Raw genomic sequence first — 22,234 nt, forward strand, 5'->3', positions numbered from 1 at the left:
TGCCCTTTATGGAGCAGCGGTAAGATGAAAGCCTTTGTTGAAACAAGCAGATCGCCGTAAATGAACATACAACGGCCTTATGAAACATGGAGGTGGCAGGATCATGCTGTGGGGAGACTTTTCTTCACCACAGTGCAAGCTAATTAAGAGTTGATGGACAACAGATTGAACTAAATTGAGAACAATCCTGGAAGGAAGCTTGTTTGACGCAGCCGAACGGTTTGGGACTGGGGAGGCCGTTCACCTTCCAGCAGGACATCACTGAATGGCCTAGTCAAAGTCCAGACCTAACCCCAGCTCCTCAGCTGGGGTTAGGTCCTGCAGCCAGACTTAAAAACTGATGTCCTGAGATGCTCGCCTGTCGGTCTGACTGAGCTTGAGCAATGCTGCAATGAATGAGTGAAAAAAAACCCGTCTCTAGATGCTGAAAGCTGACAGAGAAATGCTTCCATAAAACCTCCCAGCTGTCAGTATTGACTGAGCGGCGCCGGATACAAATGCATGACCCACTTTCTGATTTTAATGTGGGGGGGGGGGGGGGGAAAAAAAAGCTGAAAACCGTGAATCGCTTTTGCTTCAGCTTTACATCTACGTGCGTCTTTGTGTTGGGCTGTCACGTAAAATCCCACGCTGAAACGTGAGGTTGTGAAGTGACGACACATGAAAAGGTTCAAAGGACACGAACCCTTCGTGAGGAGGAGAGCATCGCTCTGTGCGGCAGCGGCGCTACAATCAGTCTTTCAGCGTGATTTTTATCTGAAACAAAAGAAATGGCCTGAGTCGACCCTCTGCTGCTCCAGCCCGCTTTCTCTTCTCTAATTGTTGTTTTCTGCTTGTATCCATCTCTGCCTCTCCCTCGTTCCCAGTAAACGCTGTTATTAGAGTTGCCCTTTTAACCCTTCGCTGGGTACATTTGCCATCCTTAGAGATTCACTTTGCTTCCTCTCGGTTTAATGAACAGTTCGGTAATTAAAAGCAAAGCCTAAAAGCCGTTGAGAGTTGTCTGTCCAGCGAGTCTTAAATACGCCTTACATATGCACGCTTCATGGAGGCCCTTAAAGGGAAACAGAAAAGCAAAAATCAGGGACAAAGTGGAAAAAATATCCAAGTAGAAGCTTAATCAATGCATTCCTAAATTGCCTAAACCTAAAAACATGATAAGTTTCCTTGGAAAGGGTATAACTAGTATTAAGTTAGCTTAACAATAAGGGTTACGACTCGCTGCCCTGTTCAACCTTGGCATCATTTCAGGATTCAGACAGATGACTTTGACAACTCAGCATTTTTAAAGCCCTTCGGAGTTTTTACTCTGATTTTGTGCAACTTTCGCTGAGGTTTTCAGATTTCCTGTCCAGATACGCCACTGCTAAGTTGTTCAGAATCTAAACTTTGCCCTGAACCACAATTGTATCCCTTTTGCCACAGAACAGTCCTGGCAGGGTAAAGAAGACATTTTTGAGTAGAGAGAGAGAAAACTCTTGTTTTGGGAGTTTTCTCCTTTCACAGAAAGCCTTCCTTTTTTTTTTTTTTAGCTTTACCTAGATGTTGCCTTTGGAGACCCATAAACCAGTATTCAGAGATACAACTCATCCTATTTGTTTAGGAAAATCATAAAATGAAAAGAAGAATTTACCAAACAAACTGAATTAATTCATATGTTGTTTTTTTCTACTTGCATACATTTTCTCCACAGCATTCTATAAAGGGGATTGGTCAAAAACGAATCAAAGTCATAAAAAAAAAAAATCTCTGATATACTTTAATAGAAAGACAGATTCTCCAATCAGGATTTTTTAATGGGGCAACACCAATGAAATGTTTTTTTAGGAGTAACCTGATCCATTTACTGATAAAACATGATGGGGTTTAAGGTTTGATGTATGCTAGGACGATAAAAACAATAGTGGTCAGCATTTGACCTGCCAGTCACCGGTCAAGGCTCCCAAAAAACGTTGTAGAGAACTGAAATATTTTATACGGCTCCTTCAAAGGAGCAGCAAGCAGCTAGTTGATGTGTGAAGATAAAGGAGTGTATTGATGTTCTTATCAGAGCGCGCAGCCTCGCTTCCCGTATGTCCCTTCTACTTCCTGCTCAGTTTTCCACTCGCCAGACCGGGCACTTATGCAAACTGCACGCGTCTCTTTTCTCCTGGCAGCGATGCAGAGGAGGGGGGAAAAAAAAGATCATCAGAAAACACCAGTTTCCCATCTGTGATCATTAAGGTCCACATTTCCAACAATGCTGCCACTTTCCTCCCTCACAGGGCGCACTCTGGGGCATTGTGGAGGCTGCGCAAAAGGTCCAGGCACTAAATGCAGACATTGTGCGAGAAACGATGACTAACAGGAAGTTTAATAAAGAAGGCCGATAGGGAGCAGGCTATTATGCTTTCTTCAAACATTTAGGATAGGTCTATGGGCCAAAACGTGTTCATTACGTTTTTTTGCACAAAATCGTTCTCAGATAATAAGATTTCACCTCCCTAGTTTTAGCTCCTTTCAGAATGAGCTGTTTTAATTGTATGCAAATAAGCTGTAAGTGGCCACGCCCCCCCAACTCAACGTTTACACATGCACTTCATACACGTGATAATGGCTACCAGCAGATGTAAAACGGTAGAGGCATAAATCTTTGACCCTGAATGATGCCCAAAAGCAGATGTGGAGCCTCAGCACAACCAGTGACGATCAGTCAAGTCAAAATGAAATTAACTTATTCTCACATACCAAAAAATGACAGGACAGTTATATATGCAACATATTATACAGCTGGTATATGCAACATGCTAAGTCGCGCTGTCTACTTGGCTACCGTAATAACACTCGACAGACAAAAGGTTTTAATCATTCATCAAACGCTGAAATCGGATAAATGTCCAGGGACAGCTTTTGCTGTGGAGAGCTTGTGCTAAACTGGGATTTTCCCCAGAAATTTGGGACATCTGGTTACTCCAGGCTATCAGTAGTGTCAGCTTGTGCTAAATGACGAACCATGTTCTCGCCGAACAGCAGTTCAAAACATCATTAAGTACCTACATCTCAGTCATCTGCAGAATTCAAACAAACAGAAGGGACAGAACTTCACCAAAAGACTTCTGTCGTGTACTATCGGTACAGACACGTCGTTTATTGTAGACAACAACAAAACATTTGTTTTTCTAGTGCTTAGACTGTTTTTTAAAAGCAGTAGAGACCCAAATGGAAGCACAAAAATGTGCAAAAACTGAATTTTTCATTTTTTAGTACTTGAAAATGTCAATTTATGCTTTAACCCATCAGGAGACACTTCCTATGCAATACATTAACAATGGGACACTCTGATTGGTAAGGACTCAATTATGACCTAATTAGCTAAAATAAATGTGTACAGAGTGCAGAATGACATGGCTTAAAGGTATATTAGCTGTAATATCTTCTGCCTTCCTGTTATCTGCTTCAGATTTAGTGATCTCTTTCTCACGGCTTGAATGAACTGCAGACTTGGCATGTTATAGAAAATATATTTGCATACAGATTTAATTACGCAAAACATATTAGATACAGATAAAGGTATATAGCCATATTATATGCTTAAAGAAAGACCAAAACCCGTTTGATCATGGTAAAATATGGTTATATTCACTAAGCCTCCATCCTGATAATGTTTTAAGGCTAAATAGAACCCAGGACCAGGTATGATGAGCAGATATAAACAGATGTGGCGCCATCTAGCGACAGTATCACAGAACTATCATAATGGCGGTTTGCTTAATTAATAAATCAGTCGTAAATGATGCCGGATCGATCCTGTCCCTCTGCAACGCCTCGCAGTAAAGCGGCAGCTCGGTGTGAACGAAGATCAACCGCTATTAACTAAATACACCAATCCACAACAACTTTAAGAACATTTCAGAACATTTACTCACGTCAATCAATTCTACACTCACATCTGAGCAATCGGTAGGTTAACGTCCGCTTCAGTGAACACCAACGTTTACACTGTATTCCCAGCGACATTCTTGTCTTTTCCCTCTTGTAATCATATATTTTTTGCGTTTTTTTTCACTAGATCTTGGAACATTCTTTATCGTTTCGCCTGGAGATGCTAATAGCCGTTAGCTGCTTCCTTGTTTTATCCCCTGCTGCGTATGCACGGTGACGTACCTTTGTTGTTATTAAAAATAAACATGAAAGGCTTTATTTAGTAACAAATTGAGCAAAAACAAATCATAAAACACCAAAATAACTAATACGCCAGCAGGATGTGATAGTCTTTCATAAAAACTTTGTAGGCAGCCAGAGTGAGCTACTGATGTAGCTCACTCTGATCCATGATCACCAAGTAGATCCACGATCTACTTGGTGTTAAAAAGGCGTAAAGACAGAGCATAACGGGGCAAAATGGACCCGGCTTTGGATTCCCTTCCTGTTTCACCTTGGGAGGTAGTTACACAGCAGTAACAACCATGAGTTGTATAGGTGAGATGGGCTCACTGAGAAAGCATTACATAATGATACTATGCAAGGAAGGCAGCAGCAGTGCAGGGGGTCCTAAGAGAACAGTGTCCCTGTATGACCCTGCAGTGTCACTCTAATGTCAGAAATAAGCTGATCAGCAGTGTCTGATGCAGATTTAATTGTTGAAGATGGCACACAGCAAAGCTGCTGTATCTGAAACACTGGCTACATTCACACAGCAAGCAAATCAGACCTTTTTGACCATATGGAATTCTTATCCGTCTTTTTCATGGCAGTGTGAAAGGCCCAATCCAATTGTTTTCACCACCCCAAAAAAAAACTGCTGTGTGACGTCTACTTTCGCGTTCTGTTATCTGTGCAAGTGGGTTGCTTTGGGATCTTAAACCATTAAGACAGGAGTCTGATGATGGTCAGGTTTAGTATGATAGTCCATGGGAAAAAATTAATCAGATTTCTCCAAAAAAACAATTCAATTCAATTCAATTTTCAATTCAATTTTATTTACATAGCACCAAATCATGAAACATGTAATCTCAAGGCACTCTACAAAATCAATCATATTATACAGATTGGGTCAGATTATACAGATTGGTCAAAAAATAGAGCTACAGGGAGAGTCATCTGCCTTGTCAAAAAGGAAAGTTTTAAGATTAGTCTTAAAAGTAGACAGGGTGTCTGCCTTATGGACCAAAACTGGGAGTTGGTTCCACAGGAGAGGAGCCTGATAGCTAAAGGATCTGCCTCCCATTCTACTTTTAGAGACTCTAGGAACCACCAGCAGACCTGCAGTCTGAGAGCGAAGTGCTCTGTTAGGAACATACGGGGTAATCAGAGCTCTGATATATGATGGAGCTTGATTATTAAGGGCTTTATACGTTAGAAGGAGAATTTTAAATTCTATTCTTGATTTAACAGGAAGCCAATGAAGGGAAGCTAAAATTTGAGAAATAAGATCCCTCTTGTTGATTTTCATCAGAACTCTTGCTGCAGCATTTTGGATCAGCTGAAGGCTTTGAACTGCATTTTGTGGACTTCCTGATTGTAAAGAATTACAATAGTCCAGCCTTGAAGTAACAAATGCATGGACTAGTTTTTCAGCATCACTCCTGGACAGAATGTTTCTAATTTTGGCGATATTCCGGAGGTGAAAAAAGGAAACTCTGGAAACCTGTTTAATATGGGATTTAAATGACATGTCTTGGTCAAAAATAACACTAATACTTTTTTATTTAATTACCAGAGGCCAAGTTAAAGCCATCCAGATTAAGTGATTGATTAAGAAAGTTATTTTTTGAGGACTCTGGTCCAAAGATTACAACTTCTGTCTTGTCAGAATTTAAGTGCAGGAAATTTAAAGTCATCTAGCTTTTGATGTCATCAAGACATGACTGCAGTCGAAGTAATTGATTGGATTCATCAGGATTTATGGATAAATATAGCTGAGTATCATCAGCATAACAGTGGAAATTAATCCCATGCTGTCTGATAATTTTGCCGATCGGAAGCATATATATAGTAAATAGAATTGGCCCAAGGACTGAACCCTGTGGTACTCCACAGGTGACCCTAGAGTTTGAGGAAGATTTATTATTAACATGAACAAACTGGAATCTGTCTGACAGATAAGATTTAAACCAGCCTAATGCTTTCCCCTTAATCTCTACAGTATGTTCAAGTCTTTGTAGGAGAATATTGTGATCAACTGTATCAAATGCAGCACCGGGATCTACTGAGCGTCAACACATGTACCGCAAAACAAAACAAAGCTTACTGAGACTTTAAAGGGGAACAAAAACCATTACGCAATCAAATCTTAAAAAAATAAACAAATAGTTTTTTAGGCTTGTCTTTTGATTCTGTTCAGGCTTCTTCTTGGTTCTGGGAACCCGTCACTGTGTCCAAGACTCCACTCTGAGACTTTAATAGTCGGCTCACAGATCTTACCCGCTGTTTTGTCTTGAGACGGCGATCACCTCACCAAAGACATTCATGTGACATTTTGCAAAACAAAGCATCCAAAATATTTTCCAAACCCTTTTTTAGTTTCAAAGAAGAAACGGTCCCAAAACACGAGAGAAACATTCTGGCTGGAAGTCCTGGGTCCTTTAAGGTCTGAGAAAATACATAATCCCAACTAAAAGATATACCTGATTGCAAATTAATCATGTTGTATTATAAAAGGTAACCTTGTAAACTAGTTATCAACAATCAGAATAAACTCATCAGCTCTGGGTCAATCCGAATACCCTTATTGAGCAAGGACTCTTCAGCCAAAGTGGAAGTGCGTCAGCGGTTGCCATGATAAGTGCTGCCCGAATAGTGCAGTCAGTAAGGAAGGAGGTAGGAAAAGGAGCCTGTCATGGCTAGTTTAGCCTAGGAACCTCGTGACATCCCTTACCTAGCCAAGACAGAGTTCTTGCTGTTGACCGCATAAACAGGACTTGGCTATTCGGATGGAGCCTTTGGCTAAATACACTGTTTCTACTCAGAACAGCTTGAGAGTCATTAACAGCTTCTTCTAAAGATCTCAGGAACATCCATGGCATTTCAGCTCAATCTAATCTAACCATGCAGGCTTAATGCAAAAGTCTTGTTAGACTACACGTGAGAGAACTCTGAAAAGGGCCTGTTACACAAGAAAAAAATATCTAAGTAATAATAAGTACCAGAGAAAGCATTATTATAGCCCACATGTTGAGTTATTTTTGGAACATAAGGCAGAATTGTTGCTTTTCTGGTCTAAATTAACTTTGATTATGTTATAAATTTTTGTTTGAAACTTTTGAATCAAAGTGTGGCATTTCTCTAACTGGTCCATGTCCAACTCGTGTGTATGCGATCACTCACATTCTTATTAGATTTGTTTGAGCTGAAATTTATCACTGCATTTCATAATAAAAACCCTGGAAAACCTAGTGTTTACATTTTCTCCAAACACGAACAGAAAGGGATCAACTCTCCTTTGTCTGGACGCACCGGTCAAAGAAAATTGCCACTGAGCCACTGTTATACCTTGTGTTCAATTATTAAGGGATGCTGGTTTTAAAGTGAATATGTGAGATAAGGCGTAAACCCAGGGAAAAGCTAAGTCCCGTTTCATTTCAGCACGTGAAAAAGCAAAAGCGGGCCGCATTTGCAGAGCTTGCAGACCCACCTTCAGCAGAGATAACTTAAAGTAATCATCTTCTGTTTGACCTTATCAATCTCTCGCTGAGGAATGCGAAGGAATTCTGGCCTGCTCTTCCTCACAGCATGCCTTCAAGTTCACTGAGGTTTCGCTGGCATTAGTTCATCCCACAGCTCTCCCTCTTCAGGTTCCACGGCTGCATTTCAAATGGAGCTGAGGTCTGGACCATTGCGACATTGTAGTGGTAGACTTGCAGACGTGTTTAGGACCATTACCCAGCGGCAAAGCCCTCAGCTGCCCAGCATATGGCCTCACGTTTATCAGGAAGCCCAGAATAACAGGGCTGGCTGTAGGATACAAACGTCGGCCTTCTTTGTTTTCTCAGCAAAGCTCTCTCGGGTTTACCGAAACCTTGAGTCCTTTTTTTTTAGCATGAATCAGTGGGACTGGTTCAGAGGTAACTGAGCCCATGACTGGGAGGCACTTGAGCCAAATCTGATTTGACAAGGCCCAAAGCTGCGGGGTCAGGCCTCAGTAAGAAACATGTGTCCCTGGGAGAGCGGGCTGAGCTGTTCCTGCAGCCAGACAGCATTCTCCAGTTTGGGCAACAAACCCCTAATGAGGCTGCGCTCCGCGGGGGAGAGGCCGGGGCCGTCTGCGGGGATTTGTTTTGAAGAGCTGCACAACCAGGGACAGATGCAGTGAGGCAACTCGCCTACTTAACATCTCTGATGTGCGTAGAAACAATGGTGGGGAGGACCGGGTCATAGCAGCATAGGGCGCTGCGCTGGACTTTAACGCATCTCAGCTGGTAACTTGGACAGACCAACACAAAGTAGCGCAGAATGATGAGGGGACAGCAACATTGCATTTTTTTTTTTGTTAATCTACAATCTGAAGAATCTGTTGTGCGTTTCCATTCATCCTCCATGAGTCAATATTTTGTAGAACAGCGTTTTGCTGCGACTACATGTGTGAAGTCTTTTGGGGGGAGTCTCAACCACCTTCACACATCTAGAAACTGAAATCTTACTTTTGTTTGCAGAAATCGCTCCAGCCCAGAGAATCTGGATGGAGAGCACCTGTGAACATGCCCTCTTAGGTCTTGCCAAAAGACGTAAAAAACAACTGGACTTGTTTTCCGTAGTTGAAGACGTTTCGATTCCATCCACATGGTGAAGTACGGTGGAGGCAGCATCATGCTGTGAGGATAGTTTATTTCAGCAGTCACATGTAAGCTGGTCTGGGTTGATGGAAAGATAAATGGAGCTAAAATACAAGACTTCCAATAAAAGTAAAAATCAAAATAACTGGACTTGTTTTCCGTAGTAGAAGACGTTTCGCTTCCTACCCAGGAAGCTTTCTCAATTCAAAAAGTCTGGAGTAATGTGGAGTATCAAGCTTTATACTACTGCCCAACAAAGGCCTTGTAATGGCTTAGATAACATGCAAATTCAACAGAAACAGGTCCACCCCTTAGTAATGGGAAGTCGTTAAAGCCATTAAGCCAGCAGATTGGACCGAAACTGGTCCACTCCTCTGTAACGAGGAGTTGTTAGGGTCGTTATTGGCTTGGCTTAAAGGAACAATGTTTTGATCAATGAGGATTAGAATTGAGGTGATGATTGGCCGGAATTAATCCTATAGCTGTATTGTAAGTTATTTAGAGTTGTCTTCAAAAATAAGTCCAGTTGCTTTGTTTTTTACTTTTTTTGGAATGACCATGACCTGGATGACTGAGAATCTTCACCAGCACTTCCAGGTCTTGCCACAGACCTAGCTGTGGACTTTGACTCTGCCGTTCTAACACGTGGAATATGCTTCGCTTCAAACCGTCTCATTGGTGGTTTGGCTCTGTGTTCAGGCGATGTTGACCACTGGCAGATGAACCTCTGCCCCACTTCAAGGTTCTTTCTGCCCCCAACGGGTTTTCTTTCCACTCAAGGTTGAAGAAAAGCATTCCCAAAGCATGATGGTGTCTCTACTATGTTGACATGTGTTCAGGGTCACATGCATTGTTAGTTTTCCTCCACACACACACACCATTTTGCAGAAAGTTCAGCTTTAGTGTCATCTAACATGTTTCCCGTCTCCTCTGCATGGCTTGCAGTAAAGCTAAGCTAAGTGTGAGCAAGCCTTTTATTTCAGCAGCTTTTTGTTCTAGCTATAATAGAAAGCTATATTAGAGGAATTCATGACTAATAGTTTCCCTGTCGACATATTTTCCCACCTGAGCCGTGTATCGGAACAGCTCCTCCAGAGTTAACAGAGAATGATGCTTTCGGCCTCTCGATTTAGGTGGACAGCGAAGGTCTTGGTGGGTTTGTAGCTGAATCACAGTGCATTCAATTTCTCCAGAACCTTCGCCCTGACCCGTGTTCCTTGTTGTTCATGATACTGTTTCGCTTCAATTTGCCAACACATCTCTGAGAGCTACGCCGTACGGCTGCAATTAACCCGAGATTAATTTAGACACAGGAGAACATCTGCTGGACGGTTGTCTACACTGGCTTTATTTAGGGGCTTCGTATTAAAGGATTCCGTTTTTTCTTTTTTTTTTTTAAGAAGAGTTATGCATTTACTTCTACTTCACAGATATGCCCTGCAGTATATATATGGCCCCAAAAACAACAATATGTGAATTACTGACCGGCTACATAACAGGCTGACCTAGGAATAAATATCTGTTTGGTCAAACTACTGGCAGAAAGGATGGAAAACACAAGCAGACTCAAAACCAGCGCTGCTTCAATTATAGCTGTAAGAGTCACATTAAAAGCACATGAGTATTCCGCTTTAAGATGTGCAACAAAGATAAAGACAGTGCGCATGAAGGAAAGACTGAAAAACCATAAAGGGCTGTGGCAAAACAAGAAAACAAGACTGTTAATTGCGATCTAAGTTTTCATCCGTGGTTAATATCCTCACAAAGGTCCAGGGGCCCCGTGTAGAAAGCGTGCCTTCGCACTAAAAGCATGCGGCGCCGTGTTTTACTAACAACTCGGAATGCGTAAAAACCAACGTTGCTTGTAAAGGTGTGGCAGCCACGCAAACTTTTTCAGTCGACAATAACAAAGCAAAAATTACTACAAGTCACCCATATCAACCGAAATATAACCTAATTCAAATGCATTTACCTCAAGGAGCCTCGAGCCAGATGTTATAGTTCAAGCCCTAATAAAGACCTTGAGTCAGATTTAGCTTCATACAATAACGTTGCACACCTCAAGAAATGATGGAAACAGCTTGAACCAGACATAACCTGCAAATATTCCGCATGGAGACTATCTGAGCGTCCCTTTCATTCCCTCTGAGGATAAAATGCTGACGGATCAGCAGGTTATTTCCTAACAACTTAGCTGTGATCTTTTCTAAAGCGGAGTCAATCACATACGTCGATTGGTAACTGCCTAAAGTTGCGTGTAGCTATGGAACGATGGGAGCTTTGGTACGGATGAAGGAAATCGCAGACAACACAATTTTGTAGCTCTTGAACACATTTTGTTGCGTGGTTAGAAGTCTCTGGGAGTGCAGGAAAGCTGAGCATAGTCTCTCCAGGAGCTGCATAGATATCTTTATGTTCAGTCTGGGTCATACTTTTCAAGCAGTTCAGATTTCTCTAATATTCATGACGTTTTTTTTTAACAATTACGTCACAGTATTTGCTGCGACGCTGCTAAACAAGGTCATGGACTTCTGGCCAACGGATTCCACGAATCCACCTTTTTTTTACAGCAATTTTGTAGTCCAAGCTAACAGAAGCCGAACCTACAAGAAGAGAAGTGGAAAGGTTTGGTATTAATCCACATAATTTACTACACCGTCCCCCCGCATTCTACAAAAATGGCCTAATGAGGAGGAGTGGAACGCTCTGAGACCTGGAGGGGGGCGGGATGGGAAGCGCCTCATTTGCGTTTAAAGAGACGGCACCAAAACGAGCTGTTCTAAGATGAGCCTCAGAACAGGGGGCAATAGAGGGGCAGCAATACAGAGGAACTCAGACCAAAGCATTGCAGTTCCACAACTGAATGATTTAAATGTGAAAAGGCATGTGGAAAGGAAGGCATTAAAAAGCATAATATGTCCCCTTTAAAATCAATTACTCATAGAGGAAGAAATGCTGCTAAATAAAATTCTACTTTTTGCCTCAGATACTGAGATCTGTATTTCATTGCAATTCTTCTCTTTCTTCCGTCGGCAACTTGGACATGTGATGGGTGCCTTCCAGCTATTTATACTACAGTGGACATTTATTTGTAGGCGAGCGCTGGGGGGTTCCCAGCGGTCCCTGTAGGTACGCTGAATTCTCCCCAAACTGGGAAGTATAAAAGAACGGGGCGCACCAACACGTGTGCGCACGGTTTCAGACGTCAGAAATCTTTGTTCGCCGCACGTTTCGAGATTTCTCGCTGCCGCCAAAGTTTAGTGTGAAAGCTGCATGAGGCCCCAGCAGAACTTTTAAAAGAGAGACAGCGGGTAAGACTTAGACTTAGACAACTTTATTTGCCATCCTGCATGCATAGAGTGCGTACAGAACGAACTTTAGTATCAATCTGGTAAGATGATCTCAACGTTCAAACAGATCCCCATATTTCTGAACTCCCTCTTCCACCTGAACCAGATTAATCCCCCCCCCCCCCCCACACACACACACACACACACACACACACCTTTGTCTGTTATTCTTCCTCAGGAGAAATGGAAGCTGCTGCTCTGTAGCAAGGCTCAGAAACACCATATATTACAGTGATCCACTATGACAACTCTATTGACCACAAACCCCCCACCCACCCCCCTGTCAGAGGGGGGCAGGGGACAGCAGTGGCACTAATACGCCACACCTGTTCCTTTTTGCTATCAGTCAGTATATCTAACATATGAACGGTGACAGCTGTGGTGCCAGCAGCGATACGGCCCAGCTCTCTGCCGATGTAAGACGGAGATAAGCGGTCCGACTCTCAGAGCCCTTCTTCCCTCGCAGCGCCCCCCTTTAAGCCAAATGGCTGAAAGCGCGGTGTCCAGAGCCAGTAATATTTCACATCTGGTATTCAGGGAGCACCAGGGCTCAATCGATTTCTTTAATCTCGAGCCCAGGACCTGGATGGAAAAAAAGGAGAGCCCATCAGTCCACCTGCTTTCCATTACGAGCTCCATTAAAACGTTGAGCTGGGAGCTGATGTGACGGATGGTCCGGGGTCAGATCCACGCTTCTGTCTGCTCAGGCTCAACTGAGCGTGGTGTCATCTAGGATTAGTCAAGCTACAGTCAGAAAGCTGGGCGTTAAACTGCCTGACTACCAATATTTTTAATTACATGAGTGCTTTCTATAAAGGAACCGAGACCAAAACAGCAACTTGACATTTTCGTTATAAACGGGCGATACGCTTCAATAGCTGAGCTCTAAACAGGCAAACGTGCCAGTTTACATAAGAAAGCCATTTTATTTATAGGCACAACAATCTGGTTTTGACCATTCTGAGAAGGGATACCATGTCTTTAAACAGCTGTGATATTAACCTCCGGCAGACACCAGCGGCGCAGTAAACTAGACCTACTGACGTCTTCCTGGTGTAAAGATCGCACGCTTGGGTTTCTGCAGGGGCCTGGGAAAGAACAGATATTATGGTAGCCCACAGAAGTCTTCAAAAAGGAAAAAAAAACAGCAAATTGTTGGCACACAATAACCCATTCTTCCACTAATCGTGTGTTTTTTTGGGGCTTAAAATGGACCGACCCGAAGAACTCGTCAACAGGACTATTACTCGCTCACTTCACAACTCTGACCTTCATGGAAGAGCGCTCAGAAGAAACCCATTAGAAACAAAGCTGCAACCATGTAGGGAACACCTTCAAAATGTAGACGAAGGTGCTCTGGTCAGATGAGACGAAAAGTGCATTTAGTTTTTATTTTTTTTGGCCTGCATACAAAAGGCCACGCGTGCCGTCACTAAAACTCCACATAACCCAGAATCACCACTGAGAAGCACGGTGTTCGCAGCGTCATGCTGTGGGATGCTTTCCTGCGACGCTGAGGCTGGGCAGAGCAGACTCTCCGTCCAAACGCAGTCAACCTGAATTATTTTACAAGGAGAGATAAACAACCGTGTGTGGGGGGTGGTCCAGGGAAATTATCTTCTCCAGGGTTCTCCTTTCCCAGCTACTTTTCCTCGGTCTTGACTGTCTGACTTATGTGATTCGGGCAGATTAGAATCACAGGCGCTAATGTCCAAGTCAAAGAGCCGGTATTTGACCCAGCATAAACAGGTGATCAAGCATGACTGGAAATAATGCAGAAATGAACGAGGGCAGCAGTTTTGTGGGAGGAAGAAAGCAGAATTACCTCACACTAGGGCTGGGTATCATCTAGGATGAGCCGATTCGATACGATTCTCGATACACAGCTCACGATACGATACGATTCTCGATACATAGCTCAGCTTGATTTGATTCCAATATCGATATTTATTACTTTGAATTAATGCTCAGTGATTCAATCACCAAATATTATGTTTATGTTCTATTTATTGATCACAGACATATTAACAGGAAAATAAAGTGCATTTGCTTCAATGCATTTAACGTGTCACAGAAACCAAAAATGTGCCCAAACATCTGATTTTAGGGACAAAGGAGCTTCTAAAATCCTGTCGGCCGTTCCACAAATTCGTCTCACTCGCTCTCCTTCGCTGTGAACTGTAATGGTTGCGCTGTAATAACGCCCCCTAGAGGTTGGGAGGTATATCGATATTGAAAGCCAGAATATCGATATTAAATCGTTTTTAAAAATATCGATATTAATCTTTATATCGATTTTTATGCACAGCCCTACCTCACACCATCAAACAGCTTTCTACTCGGATCTCAGAGAGCTTTGAGGCTGAGAGGCTCAGCTTTCTCCCCAACAGTATCTCTGCTAAGGCCCTTCACAGGGTAAACCTGCCCTGGTCTTAGATGTTATACTTGGAGCTGTGTTGGTTATAATACCATACGTAACATGTCGTCACATAGGCCACAGAGTGAGCCTATTCACTCATTTTCTCACTTGGCCACATGGCAGTGGCTTGTTCTTTGTCTTATTCATATTATTACATTTCAGATCGCCTTTATTTCTTGTCACAAGAAGAAGAAAAAAACATTAAATATGCAGCATATTTAACTGGCTGATTCAGGTTTTTATGTTCTTGACAAAGAAAAGCCAGTCTGCCATTCTCAGGCCAAGAGAGAAACTTTGAAATCTGAATCCTGGGTCGCATTTCATCCGGAGTGAAAGCAAAAAAAAAAATATCTGTCTCTCCTAAATCTAAATCCCAGGCCCCGACAGGCCTGATAGCGCGAGGCTTTGTCTCCTCAGGGCCGGAGACGGACCAGTCCAGACCAAGCTGTCAGCACCGGACGACACAAATCCATGCTTTGTAGCAGTTTCTGGTCTCCACAAAGACAGACAGAGATTAGTGCTGCTGGTGCCACGGGGGTCCACAGGATCCACCGGTGTCTTCGTCCTTTGGCCCCACATCAAAGAAAGCAGCGCTACAGTTTGAATTATAGATGGCAAGTGTGCCGTCACGCCTCTCGTGGCACCCGGCTCCCAACACGATTAACCCCTGTGCCGCCGAGAGGCAGGGCGGGATAAATTACAAAGCCAACAACCGAGACGTCAACAACAGAACCAGAGGTCACTCACGTGACGCCGTCGTGGTTTTCTGACGGCTCAATCTGTCGACTGCTGCTCCAGGCGGCGGCAACGTCCAGCAACAAGCAACAAAAGGTTTAACCCCGGCCAGGTTGGTAGTACGATACCAACAGGTTTCTCTGTCTGCCCAACACTGTGTTCTGACACTAATGAGACCAATTAGTTTAGGGTCAGCGAGATCGGCGTATCAACAGCTAGTCAAACAGTACTCTGGTAGCAGAACGGCAGTAAAGAGGGCCTGGTAGAGGACAATGAAGGGAGCAGGGGTCATCTGTGCGTGCCTACCCTCTGCCCTGGATGTGTTTCCGATCCACTGCAGGAACGGCCATCAGATCATCGTCCAAGACTCCTCACACGTTCCCGAGGAACTTCTGATCTGCTGCCATCAATCAAACAGTACCAAAACACCAGACCAGGACTGCATAATAAACATAGACCCCAGCCAATGAGTCTTTATCCAAATCAACATTAAGGGTGTATTGAAAACAGAGCTGATGGCAAACATCAGCTGTTTTGGCCATAAACCATTCAGATATAGTTACCTAAGAAGCTTGTTTGCCACCTTAGCAGCTCTTTGCTTCCCTAAAATATTTAATGCCAATCATTCAGATGTGCTTACATAACACAAATGTTCCTCTTTAGTTTAGTGCTGGCTGCGCATGCACACTTCTAGTGTTTATGTATCCGGTTAGCTTAGCGGTTAGCTTCTGTGTTAGCTGTTCATTGTAGCTCCGCTGTTCACACTGTACACTTTGAAAAAATGGCTGAGAGTCGCAAGAAGCAAACTGTGTTCATGTTTATGAGAAAAAGAGGAAGGCCTCAGTAGAAAGAAATAAGACCAGAGTGGATTTGGAAGATTTTTTTCACAGGTTCCCTCTGAGGAGGGGAGGAGCAGGTAAGATGGTCTTGCGCATGCACAGTTATTCAAAAAGGGACTTGGGGAAACTTCCGGAAAACTGACAACTCTAGCTTTAAATTATTTAACATTCACCGCAGTCCAAACTGTTCTTCCCGATATGCATAGAGCGGACAGTGATAGTGTGATAAAAATTTGCGATATGTACTGCAGCCCTACACCAGACTGGTACACAGCTTTCTGTCTCAAGCTGGTAGAAAAGCCCAACTGTTGTCAAGACTTTGTTACTCCACTATTTATACACTTTGCTTCTTCCAAGTTTCAGTAAGATCAATGTTATGCTTTTAAAAGTATTTTAGACCATTATTAATCTGGGATCTGGATTAATTACTAAAAAATAACTTGAAAGCTTTCTAAGGTATATTATCTGACTAAGTAAGTTAGTAATTAGTATTATTGCTCAATTACTATTGTATTTACCCAGATTGCCCTGAGTTGCAGTCCGCTTCCTTCTTTTGGAGCGGCCTCTGCTCCGCTTGGCACTCCCATATGTATTCAAACCAGAGTTCAGCACAGACAAGCCGAGACCCAAGTTTTGTGTTTTTGGTAGCCATCGGGGATCAGTTACGCATTCACACCTCCCCAAACAAACCAAACTTTCTGAGCAACTGAACCAGTTGAAATGACCGTAAATCCCTTTGGTTTGAACTGATTTGATGTATAAACCTTCAGAAACAAGTCTACCATTTGTAGACTTTTTTCCTACATCCTCCCCGACTCCTAGCTAATCGGTCCGCTCACTTTGCTTTAACCGTCGCAACTCAGGCATGACCTTCCTTCAGCTACAAGCCAAGAAAATGCTGCGTACCATCAGGATATCAGATAAAGAAGAATTCAGGCCAAGCTATTAAAGCTCAAAAGACATAAGGGAAGAATTTTGTGACAACGAGGACAAATACCAGCCCGGTGAGCTAAGGGTAACTAAAGAAAACAGCAGGATTTTACCTCAGATATCAGAAACGCAAGATTGTTAGGTGTGGAATTTGCTCTAACGGCGACAAAAATAGCACCGGGACCGATTCAGAAGAAGAAAGGCGTCCATGCAGGAGGACGGCGGCGTGGAGGAAGCTTGGTCAGATGCAGACAGAAGCCAGCAGCAGATAACAGGCAGCTGTTAAAGACAGCTGTCCCGGCCAGTTGTTTGTGAGGAGCGGGAGGCCAGCGGTGGGGGGAGGGAGGAGAGCGGGAAAGGTTTCAGGACGGGGGTCAGACCTGGCTCTCTTCAAGATAGCGCGGGGAGTTCAAAGCCCACCGCTTTGAGCTCACAGGCATTTCATCTGCTTCAGCGACGTTTGGATCGCCACCGCGGAGAGAAATCAGGCTAAACACGCTACAGATGTGTTGTTTGTGGAATGCTTCCACAGGACCACACACACACACAACACTCACACACACACACACACACACACACACACACACACACACACGTTTTAACCACAGAAATCATGCCATGTTCAAACAGGAGTGTCTTTCCCTTTAGCCGTCCTGCAAACCATGTCTACCTGTTGATGGACATGTTTGGTTTAAAGTCAATGAATCCCACAGGAAGCGTTGAGCAGAGGCGATAACAGGCGTAGGAGCGACCCCTAGTGGCTCCTTCTGAAACACGCAGGCGTGAGGCGGAGGATGCAGAGGAATGCCGAGGATAGAAAAGCCTACCTTCAGGCTATTCTTTGCTTCTTTTCTTGTGTTGTGTCTGTATTTCGGTTTGTTTTTAACCCGTTTTACATAAACTAAGCAAACATCGAATCCCGTCCAACTTTGACAAATTATCTCCCAAACAAAAACTGCAATGTGAAGCATCAATAAGGAGTTTTATGGTCTGTGTTGACACTGGTGTGTTTAACAATCAGTGTGTGTTTTGTAGACTTACTGGAAATTCTTTTTTCTTTGTCCGGTGGCAGTAGGACGGCCTCCCCCAGCAGCTACTGAGGAATCCTGGCACAACAAAACAAGCAGAAATATATAAATATCGAAAACAAGGGTTAATGATTGATGTTTAGGAAATGTTATAATTAGAGTATCAATTCACTTTTTTTTATTTAATAAAAAAATAAATAATCAGTGTTGAAGGCATAGGCTTTGATGCATAAGGTGTAGTATTAATATTATTTGACCTTAAAAAGCTGGCAGCACATTTATTTTAAGTTATTATTATTATGAGTGTTTTACTTCTTTTGGAAGAAAAAAACTAAACATAATCACTGAAAATTGGTACAGGCAGATGAGACCATAAAAAAAAACTTTCTTGATCCCTTCTCATGGGGTCAAGAGGTCAAGGGAACACCTACACCTGGAAATGGGTCCAGACTGATAGGCTACTGCCTGACTGAACCAGTCAGAATAACCCACCAAAATATTGTTTGTTTTTTAAGAGACATAAATGCTTAAAGACTTTATCACTCAGTTTTTCATGTCCCAGTGTCCTGGCTGGTGCGGTTGGCCGGAGAGCTCAGGTTCTTGGGATGTTGGGAAGCCAGAAGATGAGGATTGGTTTGATGAAGCTCAGGAGAGAAATGGCTCCACCACAAACTAATGACACGAAAAACCACGGATCACTAAAAAAAAAAAAAAAAATCCAGTTTATGTTGCTAAAAAGTTAGTTTTTTTCCCCTCGAGGAAACAGCTTCTGCCCCACCAGCAGGAGTTCAAACATCCATCCAGATGTGCTCCAGGCGCTGAGTCCATGCAGAGCGGCTTCAGCCTCGGTGCAGAAAACCTTTCATCCGTGCCCTCCTGTAACTGGGATCATTCTGGATGTTTTTACTCTGATCTACGCAACACCGCAGAAAAAACTACCCATCAGTGGGGCTTATGTTCAAACAGCTGACTCCTGGTGTCTGGAGCGTTGTTTTGAAGCTAAGTTATGATGGGACCACTGCGGCTACGGCCTAAATGTCCCGGCTTACCCCCAGCCGAAGCCACCCTGGACGGGTTCCCTTTCAGAAACATTCTCCTAACTCTAAATACCAGCGCCAGTTCAGCTTTAAGGCGGCACGGAGCTTGTGTTTACCCCCACCTAGCTAGGTTCATGTTAGCCGAGTGGCGCTGCTAGCCGGCTAGCCGCTGACCAAAACAGCTGGCTGCAGGCTGGACCACAGCCAGCCGCTCTCCCCGCCGAGCTGCGTACTCACGCGGACAGAGGCGGGCTCCCAACGCCGAGCTCAGACACGGTACCGGGGACTGAGGCGGAGGAAGTGTGTATGCTGGTCCAGTTGGACTTTCTACTGGATGCAGAAGTTCCCCCACCCTCACCGTTCAAGCATCAAACCATGTTGGGTGGGCGGGCGGCTGCGCACTGAGGTCCGCCGTGCTGCACTGGAAGGACAGGAAGACTCCTGGAGGGAACTGGGAAGGGCACTAGGAAGGGAGCACTTTGGCTGCATGTCTCCTAGTCATCAATTTGCCGGTTCCATAGTGAATACTTTGGACAGGACTTGTTTTGTCTTTTCCCCCACATTTTTTGCTATTGTGTAACGAATAGCCTATTATTGATTAAAACTGTAAGTGGATGGAGGTTGATCAAAAATTATAAAATAAAACTCGTTTCTGAGGAGCAGCCCTAGCTCAGGGGTCAGAAACCTTTACTTTACAACCTGCAGAGCCATTTTTGCCCTCGGTCCAGCTAAACAAATTTTGTTTAGAGCCACAAAAGTCACACATCTCTTTGAAACAAGAGCTTGTTTTTATAGTATACTAAAGGAAATTAGTTTACAATATTTTTAAAGATCAACCGTTTTTATTATTTAACCAACAGTATTTTTATGTGTAGGTTTTTAATTGGACATTTGATTTTTATAGCTAATGGCATCAAAATGATGAAAAAGCAAGTCGTTTGCAACCTATTGACAAAAAGATACTTCATTTATCTATAGTTAAAATATTCTATATACCATTAGTTTCTTTCTGGAAAGGTTATGTATATATTGCAGAACGAAATGCATCCTAAAGCTAGCAATTTTAAATTACCTTTAAATTTAGAAACATTGACTATTTTTTTCCCCCTGCATTTTTGGTCCAAGTCTTTAAGAGCTAAAGCTGAAGGTGTAAAGAGACACATGCGGCTCTGGGGCCACAGGTTGCAGACCCCTGCCCTAGCTGGTACATGTTTTTCTATAGATCTTTAGAGAACGTAGTTTTAAATACTTGTTTTGCATAACGGGTAAATATGTCTAAACTCAAAAGGGAAACATTTTATATTTTTATTTTTTTTATTTATTTTACACAATAGCACTGAATTCAACATCAACAGATTTAATTAGAAACGTTTGCCACTGGAACGAGGGAACATGAGAAAGCTGTAAACTAGTTTGTGAAGTCACAGCAGTGTACTGTACTCTACAGGCTGCACTAGAGACGCTTCTTTCTAACAGCTGTCACATGGGGGCAGCATGACCACAAGACTGTAGCTAAAACTCTCAGATTCTTTTTTCCAAATTATTAACAAACTTTAACAAGATCCAGTGTCAAGATGTTTTTTTCTCCCCCTGACAGATGTCCCAAACAGATCTGCTTTTTAGTCAGACTTCACAGGATTCAGGCCATCAAGCACATTTAATATCATACAAATATAACTAGAGCAGAGAAATGTTAGACCACTCGTGTTTGCAGAAAAGTTTTTATTCAGCAATATTGGAAAGTTCTGGAGTAGGAACATCCTAACAGGATTTATCTCTGAGACGTTGACGATTTTTTTCTCTCATTTTCGCTTGTTTTCTGTTTTGTTTGAGCCAAGGCCTTAACTAAAGCACCCTACAGATTAGGTTCAAAGATGGTCAGACTGATTGGGGCTTGATCTGCGGTGATGTGGGCGCTGCTTCACCTGTTGTGGTGAAGAAACCAAGCTAATAATCAAATCTCTTGCTCTAATGAACCATCTACGTTCTGACCCTCACTTATGGTTATTAAGACTGAAAGAACCATATCCCTGATACCAAAAAGAGCTCCCTTCAGAGGTGGCTGGACTCACCCTCAGAGATGGGGTGAGGAGCTCAAAGTCCAGCCGCTGCTTCTCTGCATTTAAAGGAGTCAGTTGGGGTGGTTCGAGCATCTGATCCGGACGCCCCCTGGGCCGTTCCCCTCTAAGGTATTCTGGGTATGTCCCACTGGGAAGAGACCCGTGGAAGACCGGAACGCGCTGCAGAGACTTTATGTCCCCATATGTCCTGGGAATGCCTTGGGATCTCTCAGAATGAGGCGGGGGATGTTGCTGAGCAGAGGGATGTCTGGGTTTCCCTGTCGGACTTGTGCCTCTGCAACCTGATCTCAGCTAGGCTGAAGACAACAGATGGATGGATGGATGGATGGATGGGAAAAATATACAATAAGGAAACTTGAATGAAAAGAAAATATGTGAAAAAGAGGAGGCTGTGTTCAGGTCCGGAAGGTGGAAGAGTTTAATAGCCTGGGATCCAGCATCCAAAGCAACAGCCATGCTTTAACGGGCCGTTTTATTACAGCCCATCATAGCCAGCGTACCGTGACGGTGCGTCCTCTGACGCGTCACGTCTTCATCCCGTCTGTAACGGGTCTGTCAGAGTCTTTATGAAACGCCCGTATTCAGCTTTCCTGCTGCTCTTCAGTGTTCTTTTGGCTTCCATTTTAGCTATCTTTAAAATCACGCTCTTCCTTTCTTTTTAAAATTCAGCGCTCGGCCCAGATGTGTTTTATGTGTGGCTGACTGTCTCCCACCTGTAGGACAATCAGATAAACGCGAGACGATTTAGATCTCACTAGTAATTTCATCTGTGACGATAATTCGTTTTCTGTTCTGTAGGGCAAAAAGCACTGCTCTGAATGCTTATCATATAGGGGTTTTGAAGAAGAATTTCTTTTTTCTGTGATCCACCAGAGACAATAATTGGAGGAAGTGTAGAAACTACAAATTGTAGCACTTAAAAAAAAAAAAACAATTCGTAGTTGTAAATTCCCTTTTTAAGTGGTGTGGCAAAGACCTTTCCTTTCTCTGTCCATTTCACTGTATTCTAAATCAGCCTTGTAAGTGCTATACTTTTCATTTGTTTTAACAAAATTAGCGATTCCT

At 43.2% G+C, this 22,234-nt stretch overlaps 1 protein-coding gene across 1 annotated transcript in view; it reads right to left on the bottom strand.

Annotated features, from left to right (window-relative positions):
- The window catches only part of LOC105917171 (protein dispatched homolog 1-like), a 97,518-nt gene extending 78,077 nt beyond the window's left edge, over positions 1-19,441 (bottom strand). The window contains exons 1-2 of the mRNA XM_036147680.1: positions 19,326-19,441; positions 18,065-18,129 (exon numbers count right to left, since the gene is read on the bottom strand). The gene's annotated coding sequence lies outside the window, so the exon portion shown is untranslated. The remainder of the gene's footprint in view (positions 1-18,064; positions 18,130-19,325) is intronic.
- Positions 19,442-22,234: the final 2,793 nt, after the last annotated feature.

Source organism: Fundulus heteroclitus, chromosome 15, assembly GCF_011125445.2.
Source record: "Fundulus heteroclitus isolate FHET01 chromosome 15, MU-UCD_Fhet_4.1, whole genome shotgun sequence".
NCBI classification, from domain to species: Eukaryota; Metazoa; Chordata; class Actinopteri; order Cyprinodontiformes; family Fundulidae; genus Fundulus; species Fundulus heteroclitus.